Source organism: Lissotriton helveticus, chromosome 1_1 (genome assembly GCF_964261635.1).
Source record: "Lissotriton helveticus chromosome 1_1, aLisHel1.1, whole genome shotgun sequence".
In the NCBI taxonomy this organism is placed as follows: Eukaryota; Metazoa; Chordata; class Amphibia; order Caudata; family Salamandridae; genus Lissotriton; species Lissotriton helveticus.
In genome coordinates, this window is record NC_136057.1 from 662,808,586 (window position 1) to 662,827,569 (window position 18,984).

The window sequence follows — 18,984 nt, forward strand, 5'->3', positions numbered from 1 at the left end:
CTAACGCTCGCTTTTATCTGGAGCGCGTTGGTGTCCCACACGGTTCCCCATTCTGATTTAAGAGGGGGGGACGGTATTTTCAGTGTAGCAGGAAGCCTGGGCTCGGTTACCACTCCTGCCCGCCCCGGTCCGACGTGGTAGCCAGTACCGTTGCTCGGAGGGCGGGTCAGGGAGAGCCAGGCATTTCCTGTTCACCACTCAGCGGTTAGCGCTCTAGTGGTTGTATTTACGGGGCTATTTAGCCCTCTCCTGCCCCCGAGCGCGCAGTGGTCACGCGCAGGGGAGCCGAAGCTACGCCGAAGAGTAGCCAAAGAGTGGCCCGTCTGCGCCCGTCCGCGCCAGAACGGGGCTAGGGGCTATAGGCCCAATTTCCTTGGATAAACCTTCTGAAGGGGTACATATGATCAGGTACTCTGCGCATACTTTGTTAAACTTAAGGACAATTCCACAAAAAGGATGTAGGAGAAATTTCTGGCCATGTCCTGAGGGCCCTTTCTCCTGTATTAACTGCCGTTTTCAAGCATCCTATGTTGGCTCCAGTATTGAGGATAACAAAGTGAAATTACCATCACAAAAAGAGATAAAGTGTTTCCTCTTAAACGTCCGCTCCCTACCCAAACACCAACTCGAGGTATGGGACCTGGTACATACACAACAACCAGATATATGTTTCCTAACGGAAACCTGGCTGAAACCTCACACCGTCCCTGCTATAGCAGTGGGGGTCCCATTGGGATTTAAGTTTATAAACTGGGATCGTCCAGAGAAAATTGGTGGTGGCTTAGCCATATTGTATAAGGAACACCTGGAGGTTACCATATTAGAACCAAAACATTGCCCACAATTTGAAATAATGATTTTTAAAATTAATTCTGCCACTAAAACTTTTTGGAAAGGAGCATTAGTTTATCGCCCACCGGGATCTAGTGTGGGCTTCTCTTTGGCTCTTTTGGAGCTTTTATACTTCTTGGGGATTTTAATATTCACGTTGATATTTCTATGCACCCAGAAACCATATCTTTGATTGCTGATTTATCCACTCTTGGTTTAGATCTGCTGAATAGCGGACCCACACATACAGGAGGCCACTTCCTAGATTTGCTTTTCTCTAATTGCTCTAAAGTACGATGCTCACCCACTGTTCAAATAAATTGGACTGACCATTTTATAGTAACATTTTCCCTATTAGGAGTGGATAAATCTTCCCAAAAGAATATTCTTCCACCTATCTGGCGTCGACAGTGGCACAAAGCAACGGTGGATGAATTAGAGAGGGTATGGAAGCAGCCTATTCCTCTAGAGGAGGACACTGTGGAGTCCGCACTATTCAAATTTAACAAATCTCTCATAGAGGCAATTGACAAACTAGCCCCTCTGAAGTTACATAAACAATACCCTCCTACCAAGCAGGAAGTATGGTATTCTGAAGCTCTCAGAATATAGAAGCAGGGATGCAGGAAGATAGAAAACAAATGGAGGAAAATGCGAACAGAGAAAAGCAAGAAAGCATATCACGATGCCCAATCTAGTTATTATAAAAATATTAAATTGGCACAGAAGAATAGCCTTGCTCAGCAACTCGCAGAGGCGGGTAATTCCTCTAACGAATTATTTAAAATTCTACAAGCATTTGTAAAACCAGTTGCATGCGAAAGCCCAGATGATTTTTCTCAATCATTATGTGATGAAATTTCTTTGTTTTTTGATAATAAAATTAATTTGATTTATGAGAAAATCATGAGGGCTTCCAGCCAAAAGAGTAACACCTCCATTCTGCTTACTCTTCCTGCACAGAGAGATGTCTCACTTGTGGCATTTCCAGCAGTTAGTGATTTGGATCTACTTCCCCTTATGAGTCACATAAAATCGGGCTCTCCTGATGATTTTCTGCCCGCCAAAATAGTTACCTCCCTGAGCACTTTGGTTGGACCCCATATCCAAGCAGTAATAAACCATTCTCTCAGGGAAGGACTTGAGCCTACGGAGTGGAAAAAAGCAGTGGTGAACCCTATCCGAAAGAACGCGGCGCTTCCATGGACGGACGTCTCAAACCTCCGACCCATCTCCCTCCTGCCTTACCTTAGCAAAATGACGGAGAGACATGTGAACACCCACCTGTCCAAGTACATCGAGTCAGCGGAGGGTCTAGACTCTTCTCAATCTGGGTTTAGGCCAAATCACAGCACCGAATCTGCCCTCCTCTCCGTGACCAATAACATCAGGATGTCACTGGATGGAGGGGGCTCTATGATTCTGGTGCTGTTAGATTTATCCGCTGCCTTCGACACGGTGTCACATGAGATACTTCTCGGTCGTTTGAGGGAGATGGGTATAGGAGGCGTAGCTCTGTCCTGGTTGGAGAGCTTTCTTTCGGGCCGCTCCCAAGGAGTCAGATTGGGCTCCCATTATTCCATCTTTAGGGAGCTCACCAAGGGAGTGCCACAGGGCTCATGCCTAAGCCCTACAGTGTTTAATGTGTATGTGGCCCCCTTGGCAGACATTGTAAGAGCACATGGGTTCACCCCAGTGTCGTATGCTGACGACACTCAGCTTTTGTTCCCCTTTCAGACCCTCACGCCCGCAATACAAAAATCTTTTGCGGACGGAATGAGGGCAGTATCGGACTGGATGGCATTAAATTGCCTCCAGTGCAATGTAGGCAAGACGGAGGTCATGTTGTTCGGAGAGGCCAGCCTCGTGTGGTCTCCAGAATGGTGGCCCCCGGATTTGGGACCAGTACAGAGTCCTAAACAGACCGTAAAAAATCTTGGTGTGCGGCTTGATAAGGCACTTTTGTTTAAAGAACACGCAAATCAAGTAGCAGGATCTTGTTTTCGTGTCATTGGACTGCTACGAGGTGTCTTTCCATTCCTAGCAGACATCTATAGGAAAACACTTGTCCAGACGCTGGTAATTAGTAGGCTGGATTACTGCAATGGCCTGTTCATTTCGGCCAATGAGGAACAACTGCAAAGACTACAAGTAGTCCAGAACACCGCAGCTTCACGTCCTTTCCTGGACAAACTTCACTGGCTGCCAATCAGGCAGCGTGTAAAATTTAATATCTGCTGCACAATACACAAATGTCTGTTTGATACTGGACCTTATTATTTGAAAGAAAAATTCATCCCCTATAGTCCGGGGCACACTCTGCGTTCTAGCAGTCAGCAACTGCTCCAGGTCCCTAGGATTAAAAAATCTAGACAGGGAGGTCGTGCCCTCTCCTACAAAGGCCCCACTCTACCTCAACTCTGAAATTAAACACTAACTTTCAGTCTTTTAAAAAGACTTTAAAAACGTATTTATTTCCTGCCTGCTAATTTATCAACACATTGACTCTTTCACAGTCCATGATCATGATTAGGTTATCTTGGTAAGAGCATAAGTGCCGAGATACCCCTTAGGGGGTCGAGTCCTGCGCTATACAAGCAAATAAATAAATAAATAAATAACTTGAGTAAATAATTTTTATTTTTTAATTGCTAAATATTTTTTATTAATGGGTAATTAATTTGTATTAATTCATTAATTGATAATTACGATAATTGTATTAATTTTCGTTTCTGTAGCGGATTGTAGGTTTATAGGGGAATAGGGTGGGACGTAATTTAATTGTAATTAATTACATATTAAAAATACTTTTTGTGTTTTGATAATTCATTTACTGTTAATTTAATTATTAATTGGTATTAATTGTTATTATTAATTAGTTTTTGGTACTGAAAAATAATTAGTTGTTAATTATGAATAGGTAATTACTTTTAATAACTAATATTTATTTGTTAATTATTACATAATAATAAATTGGTAATTAATTTTATTACATTTTTTTATTGGTATTGATATTTAATTTATTTTTATTCATATTTTAAATCATAACTTTCCCTACTGTTAAACTCACTAGAGTGGGAATAGTTATTCTTACCCCTACGCTATCCTACGCTTTCCCTATGGTTGCACTCTCTGGAGTGGGAATAGTACTTTTTACCCCTAGGCTATCCAACACTTTCCCTACTGTTGCACTCTCTGGAATGGGAATAGTAATTTTTACCCCTACGCTATCAAATGCTTTCCCTACTATTGCACTCTTTGGAGTGGGAATAGTAATTTTCACCCCTACGCTATCCAACGCTTTCCCCACTGTTGCACTCTCTGGAGTGGGAATAGTAATTTTTACCCCTACGCTATCCAACGCTTTCCCTACTGTTGCACTCTCTGGAGTGGGAATAGTAATTTCTACCCCTAAGCTATCCAACGCTTTCCCTACTGTTACACTCTCTGGAGTGGGAATAGTCAGTTTTTTACCCCTACGCTATCCAACGCTTTCCCTACTGTTACACTCTCTGGAGTGGGAATAGTTATTTTTACCCCTACGCTATTCAACTCTTTCCCTACTGTTGCACTCTCTGGAGTGGGAATAGTCATTTTTACCTCTACGCTATCCAACGCTTTCTCTACAGTTGCACTCTCTGGAGTGGGAATAGTGATTTTTACCCCTATGCTATCCAACGCATTCCCTACTGTTGCACTCTCTGGAGTGGGAATAGTAATTTTTACCCTCTTGCTATCCAACCCTTTCCCTACTGTTGCACTCACTGGAGTGAGAATAGTCATTTTTACCCTCCTGCTATCCAACACTTTCCCTACTGTTGCACTCACGGGAGTGGGGATAGTAATTTTTACCCCTACGCTATCCAGCGCTTTCCCTACTGTTGCACTCACTGGAGTGTGAATAGTCATTTGTTCCCTCCTGCTATCCAATGCTTTCCCTACAGTTGCACTCATTGGAGTGGGAATAGTAATTTGTATCCTCCCGCTATCCAACGCTTTCCCTACTGTTGCACTCACTGGAGTTGGAATAGTAATTTTTACCCCTACGCTATCCAACGTTATCCTTACTGTTGCACTTACTGGAGTGGTAATAGTAAATGTTACCCTCCCGCTATCCTACGGTAAATATGTTGTATATTTGTAATTACTATTACGTTAAAATATATAGATATGTATTAAAAAATGAAAATGTTATGTTTTTTTATAACTTAAATTAATTATTTAATAATTTTAAGGTTATTTAAGTATTTTTAAGTATGTTTTAGTTAATTATATTTATTATTTCATTAATTTTAAATGACTTTTAAGACATTTAAATAAATTCAATATTTTGACTGACTATATTTTTTACAACGATATTTTTGATTCGATATTTTTGCACTTACCTGTTTGTAGATAGGAATTCGATATTTTTGCATTCTATATTTTGTCATCGATATTTTGGTAAGTCTATATTTTTGTATTCGATGATATGTCAGTGATCCATATGTAGATCACAGTTGTCTAAGACTCCAGAATGTTGTTCCTGTCTTGCCAACATGTCTCCAAATAAATAGGTTCAGAGGTATCCCACAGACAATGTTAATATTCTTACATCTCCTCGCCCAAACATAAGTTCTCCTTTGAAGATCAAGGTATAGCCCACCCAGATGTGCATACTCTTTACTAGAGAGCTGACACACACAAAAGTAAAGGGATGTTTTCTTCATTGGATTCTCTCATACAGCACTGCAAAAGACACTTGTTCACTTTTGTTAGTTAAATATGTTCTTACGTAGGTTTCCCTCAAAGGGTACAGGTCATCATTGACTTACTTCTTTCCAATCTCCTCTATGGTAGTAAACTCTACCTTGTTGCTGCTATCTAACTGCTACATATCTTGCAATGACTCCAGAACACAGCTGTTCTGGAGCACAGACAATTCCTTCCCAGCATATTCCAAATTATATCTCCACAGCACTCTAATCTCTACACTGGTTACATGTCTCATTTAAAGCAGAATACACTGCACATTGAGCCATCCATGGTAATGAACCAGTCTTCCTTCAACACAAACTTCACACCTACTCTCAAAGTATATCCTGATGTTTTAGATTTGCACAACACTTAGCAATCCTTCAATCAAAATATCTCTCACTGTCAGTTTTTTTCTCACTTGAGATTTCAAATTCTGTAACTTCAATCGTACAAGAAAACTTGTAATTGACAAATACCTTGAATTTCAAAAATCAGTTTTTTGTAGGATACAAAAACTGATTAGATATGTGCCAGCATGACTGCATCTATTCTTCTATTTTATGCATGATGTCATGTGTAGGTGCAAATACAAATTTAATGCAGTCTGGTCCTTTATATCATTCCCAACATTTTGCAAATAGGCCAACCTACAATCCAATAGTCTTTCAACCTTGCACTCCAAAAGGGTTTTTCACCAACCCAATGTTTATAGGCTCCTTTTGCCGCCTAGTCAGTTGTTTGAATTTGTATATGCACGCCCTTATACAATGAAGTAAAATACAATGTACAGAAGTGATTGAAACTGGATAGATTTGGAATGTCAATGGGTTGGGGGATAGGATAAAACGGGGTGTGGTGTTGCAGCTACTGCGGCGCCTCTCCCCCGATATTGTGTTGTTGCAGGAAACGCATTTGGTTGGGAACACGTGCCATGCCATGAATCGGCAGGGGTATCGTTTAGTGGCACACTCTGGCTTCACCTCTGGTTCTAGGGGTGTGGGTATCCTCGTTAGGTCCTCCCTCCCCTTGGCAATCGATGATGTGCTTCTTGACGAAAGGGGGCGCTATGCCGCTCTCACTGGTAGGTGGGAGGGAAGGACGGTCTCATTTGTCACTGTCTATATCCCGCCGGGTCTACAGACCTCGACTTTTGCTGATCTTGGGCGTATAGTACTGGGGCTCCCTGAGGGCATTTTGGTGATAGGCGGAGACTTCAATTCGGTTGTCTCCGGTGACATAGATCGCTACCCCCCCCAGGGATCTCCCCAAGTCTCAGTCCTGGTTGAGTGGGTTCCTGGAGACATTTGGTCTGGTTGACTGTTGGAGGTTGCTGTACCCAGATAAGGCGCAATACACCTTTCACTCTGGAGCCCATGGCAGTCTGTCCAGACTCGACTATATTCTGTTGCCGGCGGCGTTGTCCTCCTCCGTTGGGGAGGTGAGACACCTCGCTCGGGGCATATCCGACCACTCCCCAGTCTGGCTTCGCATTGATACTACTATGAATAATGAGGGGCGGGTCGCCCCTATAAACCCCTGGTTTCTTCGCAATCCCAAGACCCGTACCGAATTGGTGAAATCCCTTGATTATTATTTTGTAGAAAATGTGGGGTCTGTGTCATCTGCTGTATCGTTGTGGGAGGCGTTTAAGACTGTGATACGTGGGCAGGCTTTATCTTTGATCACCACAGCCAAGAAAAGTAAGCATGAAGAGGTGGTCCGTCTGGAGGCGGAGATAACCGCACTGGAGAGTGACTTGGAGCGTGGAGTGTCCCGTGCCAAACTTCATTCCCTCAGCCTCAAACAATTAGATTATAAGGCCCTGGTTACTGATGCTGCAAAGGTCATGAGCAGGGAACAGCAGGGTAGATTGTATGATGTCGGGGACAAGGCGGGTAAATTGATTGCGTGGCTGGACAAGAAAGAAAGGGCGAGTCGTCTAGTTCCTGTGATTGAGAACCTGGACGGAGTGTGCGTGACTGACCCGGCTGCGATTGTTGAATGCTTTGCGGAACACTTCAGAACTGTGTATGCTCCGGTCTCTGACAGACCGGAGGCTGATTCTCATTTGTTGCTTCGCGATATTACTTTGCCCTGCCTGTCTGTGGCTGACAGGGATCTGATGGACGAGGTGCTGTCGGCTGATGAGGTGGCTGCCGCCATTCGTTCAATCCGCTCTGGCAAGGCCATGGGTCCTAATGGTCTGCCCATTGAACTGTTTAAATTGTGCCCAGACAAATTGGCTCCATACCTTCGTGAGATGTTTCTAGATTCCCGTGAAGCCGGCTCCCTCCCTCGTGACCAGCGTCTTGCTACTATCGTAGTGATTCACAAGGAAGGGAAGCCACGGGATTGCTGTTCTTCTTATAGACCGATCTCACTTCTAAACGCTGAACCAAAAATTCTGGCTAAGTTATTAGCTACCCACCTGAACGTTATCAGCGACCTGGTCCATCCGGATCAGTCCGTTTTTATCCCGCACCGTAACACAGCGCTCAACCTGCGGCGCTTGCACGGTGTTCTCGCGAGGGCGGCGTCCCTTCATGAACCGGCCATCTTGGCTTCTTTGGATGCTACGATGGCCTTTGATACTCTTGAGTGGCCTTACCTCTGTGAAATTCGGATTCGGCCCTGGGTTCATCGGCTGGGTGAAACTTTTGTATGCGGAGCCACTGGCGCAGGTGGTTGGGTCTCAGCGTCTTTTGTTCTCGGGAGGGGCACGAGACAGGGCTGCCCGTTGTCACCTTTTCGCGCTCGCTCTCGAGCCGTTGGCTGCCTGGTTGCGCTGGGAGCCCTCGCTTAAGGGGATCCAGTTATCCCCGGACTTTGAGGATCGTGTCTCGCTATACGCCGATGATATTCTATTATACCTTACGTCCCCTCGAAAATCTCGGAATGTTTTATTCGATGTGCTCACTTCATTTGGGAAGAATTCAGGCCTTGTTATTAACTGGGCTAAATCCTGTGTCTAAGTGCTCTCGGGCGGTCCCCCTCCCTTGCCTCGCAGATGCCCCATTCGGGTCTCTCCGACAGGCTTTAAGTACCTGTGGATTTTTATATCTTTAGACCCTGCGGCTCGCTACGAACATAATCTGCTCCACCCCCTTCAGAGATTGAGGCTTGACGTTGTGCGCTGGCGTGGATTGCCGCTATCGCCGCTCGGGCGCACAGCCCTTTTTAAGATGATGGCCATGCTGAGGTTTTTGTATGCGCTTCAGAATACGTTCGATATTATCCCGGCGAGCTACTTTAGAGAGGTTGAGAGCCTGCAGAGACGGCTAATTTGGGATGGACGTTCGTGTGTTTCCCTTGCTAAACTCACTCTTCCCTGGTATGATGGGGGTATAGCGTTGCCGGATATTAGGCGTTACTATTGGGCCTCGCAACTGAGTGCGATCAATCATGCGACATATGCGCCTGCTCCTAACCCGGCGTTCGAGATGGACAAGTATTTGCTACCGGGCGGGGACTACAGGAGGGCGCTCTACTCTAAGGCGGCGGGCAAGAATTTATCTGGACCTACCAAGATTGCCGTACGCGTGTGGCATGCTGCGAATGCGTCTGTGGGATGGGAAGATTGATTGACTCGTGCGACCCCCTTGTATGCTTCTGAAAGGTTGGGATGTCTCTGTAAAACGAAAGGGTTTGATAAAGGGGATTTGATTGGTATTAGCTGCGTGGGCGATCTTTGGGTCAAGGGCAAAATCAAGAACTTTGCGGCACTAAAGACAGAATATGAATTGATTGACAGGGAATTTTTCCGATACACACAGATTCACCATACCTTGAGCTCGGTTCTCCCTGCGGGTACTGTCGTCCCCGAGTCCTCCCCCCTTGAAGATAGGATCCTTGACGGCCACGTCCCCGACAGTACCATTTCCCTGGTATATAGGAAGTTGATCAACACCCGAGTGGATCTGCTAGTGCGTCTTAGGGAGGTCTGGACTGGCGATGGTTTGGAGCTGGACGACGAGGATTGGCAAGTTGCATTATCCTCACCTAATGAAGTCGCGATTCCTTCGCTTCGTTCAGCTCAAAATCTTAATTCGTGTATATATCACTGGTCCGCACTTGATTCGCATGGGTTATTCCTCGGACGGGTTATGTAAGCGTGGTTGTGGGATGCTTGGAACTTTCCTCCATATCCTGGTGCAGTTCTGGCATAATGTGCATGCAGTGATGGGTAGAGTCACGGGGGTGGTGCTGCAGCCCGAGGCCAGGAGATGCCTGTTGAATGTGTGGGAGCCGAATGATTATAGTGTGGCCCAGACACAGTGGGCGACCCTTGGGAATATGATTGCCAAAAGAGATATAGCGCAGTTGTGGGGTTCCCAGCGCCCGCCCACGGTATCGGTGTGGAAGGAGAATATGGACTGGTGTATGTTCAGAGAGAAGACTGTGTATGTATCGCGGGGCAAACCTAGAAAATGGACTAGTATCTGGAGCCAATGGAACGCATACCGTGGAAATCTATGTGCGCCTCCGTTCGTGGACAACCCTGAAGTCCCTCTGTCCCCTGATCCGGCATTCCACTTATTATGTGATTTTTGTTATCCTTCAATTTGTTTCCCCGCTGGCCCCCCCCTACTCGCGGTGTGTACGATTGATCTGTTGTATAATATCGTGCCTAGGTGTCCTCCTATGTGAACGCATGTCCATGTACACTGTCTCCTTTTTTGCCTTGTACTTAGTTTTTTCTTCTTTTAATAAAAAATTTAGAAAAAAACCCCCCCCAAAAAAAGAAACTGGATAGATTACATTAAAAATATATCACTGATGTGGCTTTCTTTGGGATTTTTTCCTCCTCAATGCTTTGGCCTTTAAGGAAGTTCATGAATATCCTGACTGTAGTGGAAACAGGTTGATTGACCTGACTAATATAAATACCAAGACACATGCCAAATGCTTAGAATGGTCATTGGAAAGCATACAATTAAAGCATGTGTGGATGGGGGTGATGTCCTAGAAAAACAAGCTATTATCTATAATAATGGATATTTTTATTTTTGCCATTTTGCCGTAAGGTATATCAAATTGTGTCAACAGGTCGCTCTTATTAGCAGTGGGATTTGTTCTCCATGCATTATTATTTGGGGGTACAAAGAATGAAAAGCAAATCACTCAAACAGTGTCATTGAAATAGTACAAGGTCCAAACAGGGATGACTTATTTAGAACAAAGGTTCACTTTATTGTAGACATAAAAGATATTATGTTCCTCTGTAAAATCAAATTTCACAAACAAACGTTTGAAATTTGATTTTACAGACAAACATACAATCTTTCATGTCTTACATGTCTTTCATGTCTACAATAAAGTGAACCTATTCTAAATACGTCCTCACTGTTTGGACCTTGTACTATTTCACAGATACTGTTTGAGTGCTTTGGTTTTCGTTTATTGTAAACTCCAAACTCTAATAATTCTGAAAATTCTTTGATCCAATTTGTAAGTCACACCTTGGGTAATAAGGTGTAGATAACCAGATAGCACCATTCCACAGATAACTACCTTTTGTACTTTACTATACCCACTATAAACATAGGTCTCTTATGAGGTGTGATAACTAAACCACTGCTACCCCCATTTCTTGTTTCTAAACTATATTATTTGGTGGTAGTAGAAGAAAACTGTAGATTAATGAAGAAGGATTTGACATAAAAGCAAACATTTACTCAGGCTTCCACACAAATGTATGCCCCTGTGTTATTAGTTTGACAGTAACGAATGGTTTCACACCCTGCGATGGGTTCAATTCCCTAGTTATATACAGTTCAAAATGGATTTACAAATGTAATAATGAAGGGATTGAAGGAAAGAAAAAAGAAAAAGGAGGGAGCAGAAGGAAATGTAAAAAAGAAATAGGAGAGTAAGACAAAAACAGTGTCTATAAAAAAATATGTTTATTCAACTTACAGACTAACATTTGCAATTTGCATTAATAAATAAAAATAATTAAAAAAAGTATCCAATGAATGCATGAACAAGGTTAAAACACTGCTGTATTAACATTGGATGCATACATTTGTTTTGATATATTTCTGCACAAAAAAAGAAGAGCATAAGACACATCTCATAATATATACATTAAACATTTTGACACGTATAAAATCTATTTTATTAATATAATGTAATGCATTCCACCATGCTTTATATGAAATCTTTCCAGTCAGGTGTAATTTGTTGGAATAACTACTCAATAACATGGGACCCCTGAAGGTAATTGAAGGTAGAGGGGCAGGGGATATAGATACAAAATACAAAAATGAAAACTATACCTATATGGTTGGGCTATGCGTCATTTGATATTTATGCCCACTCTAAATGTGCTTGAATGACCAAATCCTTGAGTCAAAAATGTGATATCAACATGACATTTATTAATTTTATATAAGTGTTCTGTATAAAATAGTTTATATATATTTAATAGAAGAATGAATCATCACATTAGGACATTATAAGAAAAACAATATCTACAGACCACTCGAGATTTTGGAGCAGGACGCCACGCTGCTATGCTAGTACCAGAGTGACTTAGTGACCACATCCCGGTTTTTGCTGCCTCCATTATTGCGGTTTTACAGCAATAAAAGAAATTAAATTATGCATGTATTTCCTCAATTATTTTGGACCCAATCACGAGCGCGACATACCTAGGCCATCTGCTTTTGGTCACGCTGTATGTAATCCGACTTCTTACATTAAGAAGCTACCTCACGGGCGGGTTCTTTGGCAACTTTCAACCGACCACCGTTTAGCCCCTGCCATAATCTTTGGATTTGTTTCTTGTAGATATTGTTTTTCTTATAATGTCCTAATGTGAAGATTCATTCTTCTATTAAATAAATATATATATATTTATATAAATGATTGTATACAGAAAACATATAAAAAATTTATAAATTTCATGTTGATATCAAAATTTTGACTCAAGGAGCATGGTCATTCGAGATCATTTAGAGTGGGCATAAATATCAATTTACGGATAGCCCAACCATATATGTATAGTTCTCATTTTTGTAATTTGTTGGAATGCAACTGCAAAGAAGAAACCTATAACCCTACCCTTCACAGGCAATATAGCTCCAGTCCAGGCGCGCAACACCCATTGGGCTCACGGGGCTTCAGCCCCCCCCCCCGTCGTGTGTCTCAGCCCCGGGTTAGACAGTTTCGCGGGCTGGCAAGCATCAAATTGCAGCCGCACCCGAGTACTTAACAGGTCTTTAAAAGACCATTTACTTGTAAATGAGGCTTTTGTTGTGTGTTCACCCCTTCTTACATCCACTCTGTCCATGGTGGGAGAATAAGCCCCCCCCAAAATGTTTTTCAGCCCCCCCGAAATTTGGCTCTAGTTGCCCGCCTTACTGCAGTCCAACACTAAATTTCCTCAGAAAGATAGCTTCTATGTTCAGAATGAATCTGCATTGGGAGAATGACAAAACCACCAGTTAGAACGTATAGAAACATTCCACCTATGTAGTGTGGATAACATAAATGTATCCATTACAACATTTCTGGGTGGTTCGAAGATTTAAAAAAATAAAACATGAGGGCTAGAAGCCGATAGGTGTGAAAGATTACCATTCTTTTGTAAAACATGTACACGTTTTAAATACTGTGTTAAAAAAAGAAAGATGAAGACTATATAATTTTTGCAAAAGACAATATACATCATTATCATAACAAATATATAGAAACATTCCACCTATGTAGTGTGGATAACATAAATGTATCCATTACAACATGTCTGGGTGGTTCGAAGATTTAAAAAAAAAAAAACATGAGGGCTAGAAGCCGATAGGTGTGAAAGATTACCATTCTTTTGTAAAACATGTACATGTTTTAAATACTGTGTTAAAAAAAGAGAGATGAAGACTATATCATTTTTGCAAAAGACAATATACATCATTATCATAATAAATATATATCCAAACAATAAATGGGTATTGAGAAATCTCTGTCTGTCTTAGAGATCAACTTTGGCTACTAGCAATAGTATTTAGTATGAAAAACAGCTAATATGGACGCAGATTTAATTTTTGAATTAGCTATAATGCAAAATGGATACTTTCATCCTTGAGGGCCATAAGTGCCATAGCTGCTTAAGACTAAATGCAAAATGAATAGAATAACACACAGGATATCTCTGCTACATATTGTTGTTAGTTTGAAGAGTGCTACTTTTTGTTTCCATTGATTCCACAACAAATTGGACCAGGTATGGTCAATAGCCTTAAAGAACAAATTATGAAAGAATACCAGCAACACATATAAAAAAGACATTATGATTCATCCTAATAGCAACTAAAATTCCCCACCATGACAATCTCAAAGGGTAATATAGTTCTAAATTTCCATTGTATATTCTCCATGTTTTGAGTAGCTCTTTCCCTGATCGAGTTGGAAAACTAAATTCCTAAATATTAAGCCAATCTTTATTGCAAAATAGATTACAAATATACCTCATAGACTTAAGAGAAGATATATACAATGACAGAACCTCTATTTTGTAATATATTTAGTTCATACACTGATCATTTTGAAAAGGCATCTACCCTCTTATAAAATCAGGCAAAGAAGAGGCTGTTTCAAAGATTTATAAATGAATGTCATCCATTTGACATCACTATTTCAAGACATTACCTCCATACCTTAATCCCTTTATGATTGTATTCTGCTTCATTCTCATCAAAAAGGTATATAGCACCAACACAAATAATAAAGATGATAATGGGTATCCTGTCTTGCCCTACTTTTCAAAAATATTAAGCGACATTAACATTTGCATAAATTTAGGCTTTAGATGCAATAGAAAGTAAATTTAAATATTTCAAACTAGAACCCTATTAAATGTTTTATTCTACCTCACACGTGACTGCAGCCATTAGATAATCTACATTAAAAGCACTGAAAATGATATTAAAAAAGATCTTGCTTTAGCAAAAAGTAATTGTCTTTTTTTAAGCCAGATTGTTCCAGTTCAATCAATTTAGGAATACAACTTTCTACTCTGAAAGTAGAAAATGTAGGACAAATCTTACAATTTAAAACAATTAATAACATGATGCAATCTAAATTAATTAATAACATGGGTCTATGAATTTTTACATAGGTTCAAATCCCTACTTTGGGGCTGATTACGATGGAGGATTTTCCGCATCCTCCGGGCCGGCGGAAGCCACCACCGGCCCGGAGGATGCGGAAAATCCTCTGCGGACCCACCAAAGACCCACCGCCACATTAGGATGGCTGGTGGGTCCTGGTTTCAGTCCGCCGCTCTTCCGCCGCGGTTAGCTTACAACCGCGACGGAAAAGGCCTAATATGGTGGCGGTGTCTCTCAGACACCGCCAGACATATTAGGATGGCTGAGAAAACATGCTTTTTCGCGGCAGCTTCTCCGCAGAGGAAAAGCATGCGGATCTTCACCTCGGAGGCCCGTAGCGGGCCCCCTGGGTGTAGGGGGTGTGGGGGGTGCACATGGGGGGAACCTATGGTACCGCCAGGGAGGCGGTCACATCCTAATTGGACAGGAGGGAACTCCGCATGCCCATGCGGAGGTTCCCTCCTCCTCGGTGTTCGCGGACGGACTCAAGTCCGTCCGCGATCATAATGGGCCCCTTTGTTTGGGTAATCAGACATTTAGGCCGTCACTTTGTTTGTAGGTGGACCACCGCCGACAGGCCGTTGGTGGCTGTCCGCCCAACATTCAGGGCATCAGTCTGACCGCCGGATTACTATACTGGTGGTCAGAGCGAATAAGTCAGGGGGAAGATCACTAGTCTCTACAATGGAGGCAGTGCCTGCGCAGGCACTGCTGTAGGGATCAGGATGTCCTTTTCTGACTGCCTTTTCATGGCGGTCCCATGGCCATGAAAAGACACTGCTGAGTAGCCAGGAAGGCACATGTGCTGCTCCCCAAAATCCATGCACTGTGTGCCAGGCACCACTTTGTGCCTCACACACATGCATGAATGTTTGAAAAGTGTTTTTTTTCTACTGTGGCTTGTGCTGCAACCACTTTCTGGGCTATAGCACGATCCACAGCAGGAAAAGGCATTTTACAACTGGTTGCTTGGCGGTCATGTCGTAATAGGGCGTGTGGGTCCACCGACTCATTGTCGGATGGTCACCGGCCTGCAGCGATCACTAATGAGGCCCACAGTATTTACAACATGTTCCCTAGTGTTTTTATGTAAAAAAAACATCATGCATCTAAAACAGGCACAGGTATGAGACTACAGAATACAAATTTGAGTGGAAATTCTTACTGTGAATACATCTGGTACTGCAGATTTTCATTTTTTAAGCAAACTTATTGCAGTTCAATTCTTCTCCAAAGAAAAATCATACTGAAGACTTTAGACATCACAGTCAACTAATATACCTTTATCTATAATTGCAGATAAGTATACAAGATAATAGTTAGATTCGCTAATATCCAAATCAGTTAGTTTGATCACACCCAATTAATCTACAATAACCTTAATGGAAGATTTTCCTTCTTGTTAAGCATTTTACATTTTGACCAATTAAATTGTGCCATCCATAATACAGGTATTTCATTTATATAAATAATTTGAAGTACAACCAGATGTTTTCTTATTGTTTTGCAATTTAATATTACCCAGTTGTTCCCAAAAATTTCGAGATTGTGAAAAATTCATGTTTGAATTGTTTAATTTTGGAACGTATGTCAGCATATTCCTTATTAATAATTCTGTTTTTTTTTTACATAAAACAAGATTAATTACAATGTGACTAAATAAAGCGTTAAAATAATCTCTGACTGTCTGTATAGAAGTATCTCCTTTAAAAATTATTTCATAAAACGTATTATCAAAAGATGGAAAACTAGAAATAAATCCTAAATATGTTAATAAAGTAGAAGTAAATCTCCATTCGCTGTCCATTCTCTTCTCTGAAATATCAAAATGAGTTGCATGGTCTGAGTTTAAAATTCACGAATGCAACAGAATAGAAAATTAAGATTTACTCAAAATCATCTAATATAATTAAGAATGTGAGTCATATTCAGGGAAAAGAAGAATTTGCCAATATGTGGATGAAAGTCATTCAAGCATCCCTAATGCCCTTTCCTCAAAAAACCCATGTGAAAATCTTCTCCATTTATTTGAGTCATACTTAAATTTCAATTTCCAGGCAAAAAGGTTCAACATTTGATGGCAATACTCTCTAACAGATAGATTGTCATAAGATTAGTATTTTGAAATAATATTAATGATATCAATATTCTCCCAAAAAGACACATCAATGTATTCGGTCCAAATATATTTAAAATACAGATAGCAATGTTATCAATAGGTGTGTTCATGAAAAACCATAAACCGCGATTAATTGGTTGGGGTGAGACTCTCAATCTGAATAGATTTGTATTGCAGTATAATCACCTAAATCACTATTGTTGGATTCAGACCTGAAAAGCTGACCCACCCCTTTTGATTCAAGTTTAATGATGTAACGTATTGGCAATTAAAGATTCTTTAATCAGTACTCTACAAGTTTACTCAAATGAGAATTAAAAAAAATAAATTGGTGGGGTTAGCCTAGCCTTTAACATTTTCTGAGATCAACAGATTCATGGGCATATACTGGTATTTCTTCTTGATTTATACATTGTCCTAACAATTGCTTTACATGTAATTTGTATACATTACATATAAAGCAATTATTTGGAAAATGTATAAATGAAGAAGAAATAACAAATATAAAATGAAAAAGACACAGTATATAATGGACTGGGGAGAAAGAAGAAAGACAGAAAGAAAGAAAGAAATAAGGAGGCAGAAAAAAGTCATCACTATAAGAATGGCTAGTGATTGTATAAAGGAAGAGATAGTCAAGAAGTAAAAAGACCATGAACGTATTTCAAAGATGAAAAATGAAGTGGATGATGATGATAAACACCAACAGGAGAAATACCACCTTACCTCAATCTGCCTTCTCCCCACAAAATGAAACATGAAGTGGATGATGATGATAAACACCAACAGGAGAAATACCACCTTACCTCAATCTGCCTTCTAACCACAAAATCTATACACATACAGGATACACCCTTATGACCAGTATGCAGAATCTGAGTCAATAAAAAGAGCACAGACAATTGTTCCATCTGTATTTCAAAGTTATGCAATAATCTACCACCTTGTGTCATTACTCATAACCAGGTATTGCAGTAACCCAAGCAAATGAAACAAAGAGCCAATATTAGTGTTTCAAAAAATGACATTATTTGAACATCATTATACAATCTAGTGCAGACCTCGCAGTGTAATAAAAAAGCTCAGTGTATGAATATATATGCATAAATGCCCAAAATAGACAAACTAGCACTCCGAGTCTTATAGTGATGTAAAAGAAACCAAGTTCAATCTACAGTATTTGAATCACAGTTTTTACAAATGTTTATAGTAACACCTCTAAGATTGCATTGATATTTCGATTCTATGGAATAAAGCCTGGGTCTCATCAGGACAAACCTGTCTGTCTAGTCCATTTATTAGTATTCAAAGCATTTCACAAACTCCTACTGGTCCTGGGCAGATAGTGTTGTGCTCTCATTTCTTCCTCATGGAGTCAACCATCTGTTCTGCATCTACCTCATGTACAGGACGAACTTAATGGTTAGCCGGAATAGTCGTAATGTAGCTCTAAGTAATGCACATAGGTGCTCATTCACCCTTGCATCCTTGGAACACACAGGGGCAATATTCCATGGATAGTTGTGGTTATCGCTACTTATTTGGGGCTAAGTCATGCGCCATCCTTCTTGGGGGTCTGTAACTATGTTTCTACTACTATTGAGTCTCACTAAGATATTTAATTATCTTATTAGTCTAAAACTGTGGGCCCGTAACTCCTAATTTGCATGTGAGCAGACAGGCGGCCATGAGACCAGCAGATTTACTCCATTAGGTTGAAACGTCTATGTATTCTTGGGGATGTTACTTATGAACTTAATTCAGAATGTTGATCAAATACTTTGTAATAAACTTGGTTCTTTTTACATCTAGATTGCGCTATTCACAGTAGTATGATCTTAAACTAATGCAGTTTTTCGAAACACTAATTTTGCTTCTTTGGTTGCTTTATTATTACATCTAATTGCGAGTGACCATATGAGTAGTTTATTCTCTTTTGCAAACGTCACCATTTTTAAAAGATGCATGTATGCAAGATAAATTACAATTAAGCATCCTGGCTAATCATTTTTTGCCTACCAAAGAAGCTTTCCTGTAAAAGTTAAGTGCTTTCTAAATATTGTGTACAGTTAGCAATGACACATTCAGCAATTTTTTGTGAAAATTTTTCATGAAAGCCCCACGTGCATTTCCTATGTTCCTTCTACCAATCTGTAATTCTCAAATGGTGCCCTCATTCCCGGTTCTTGGAAT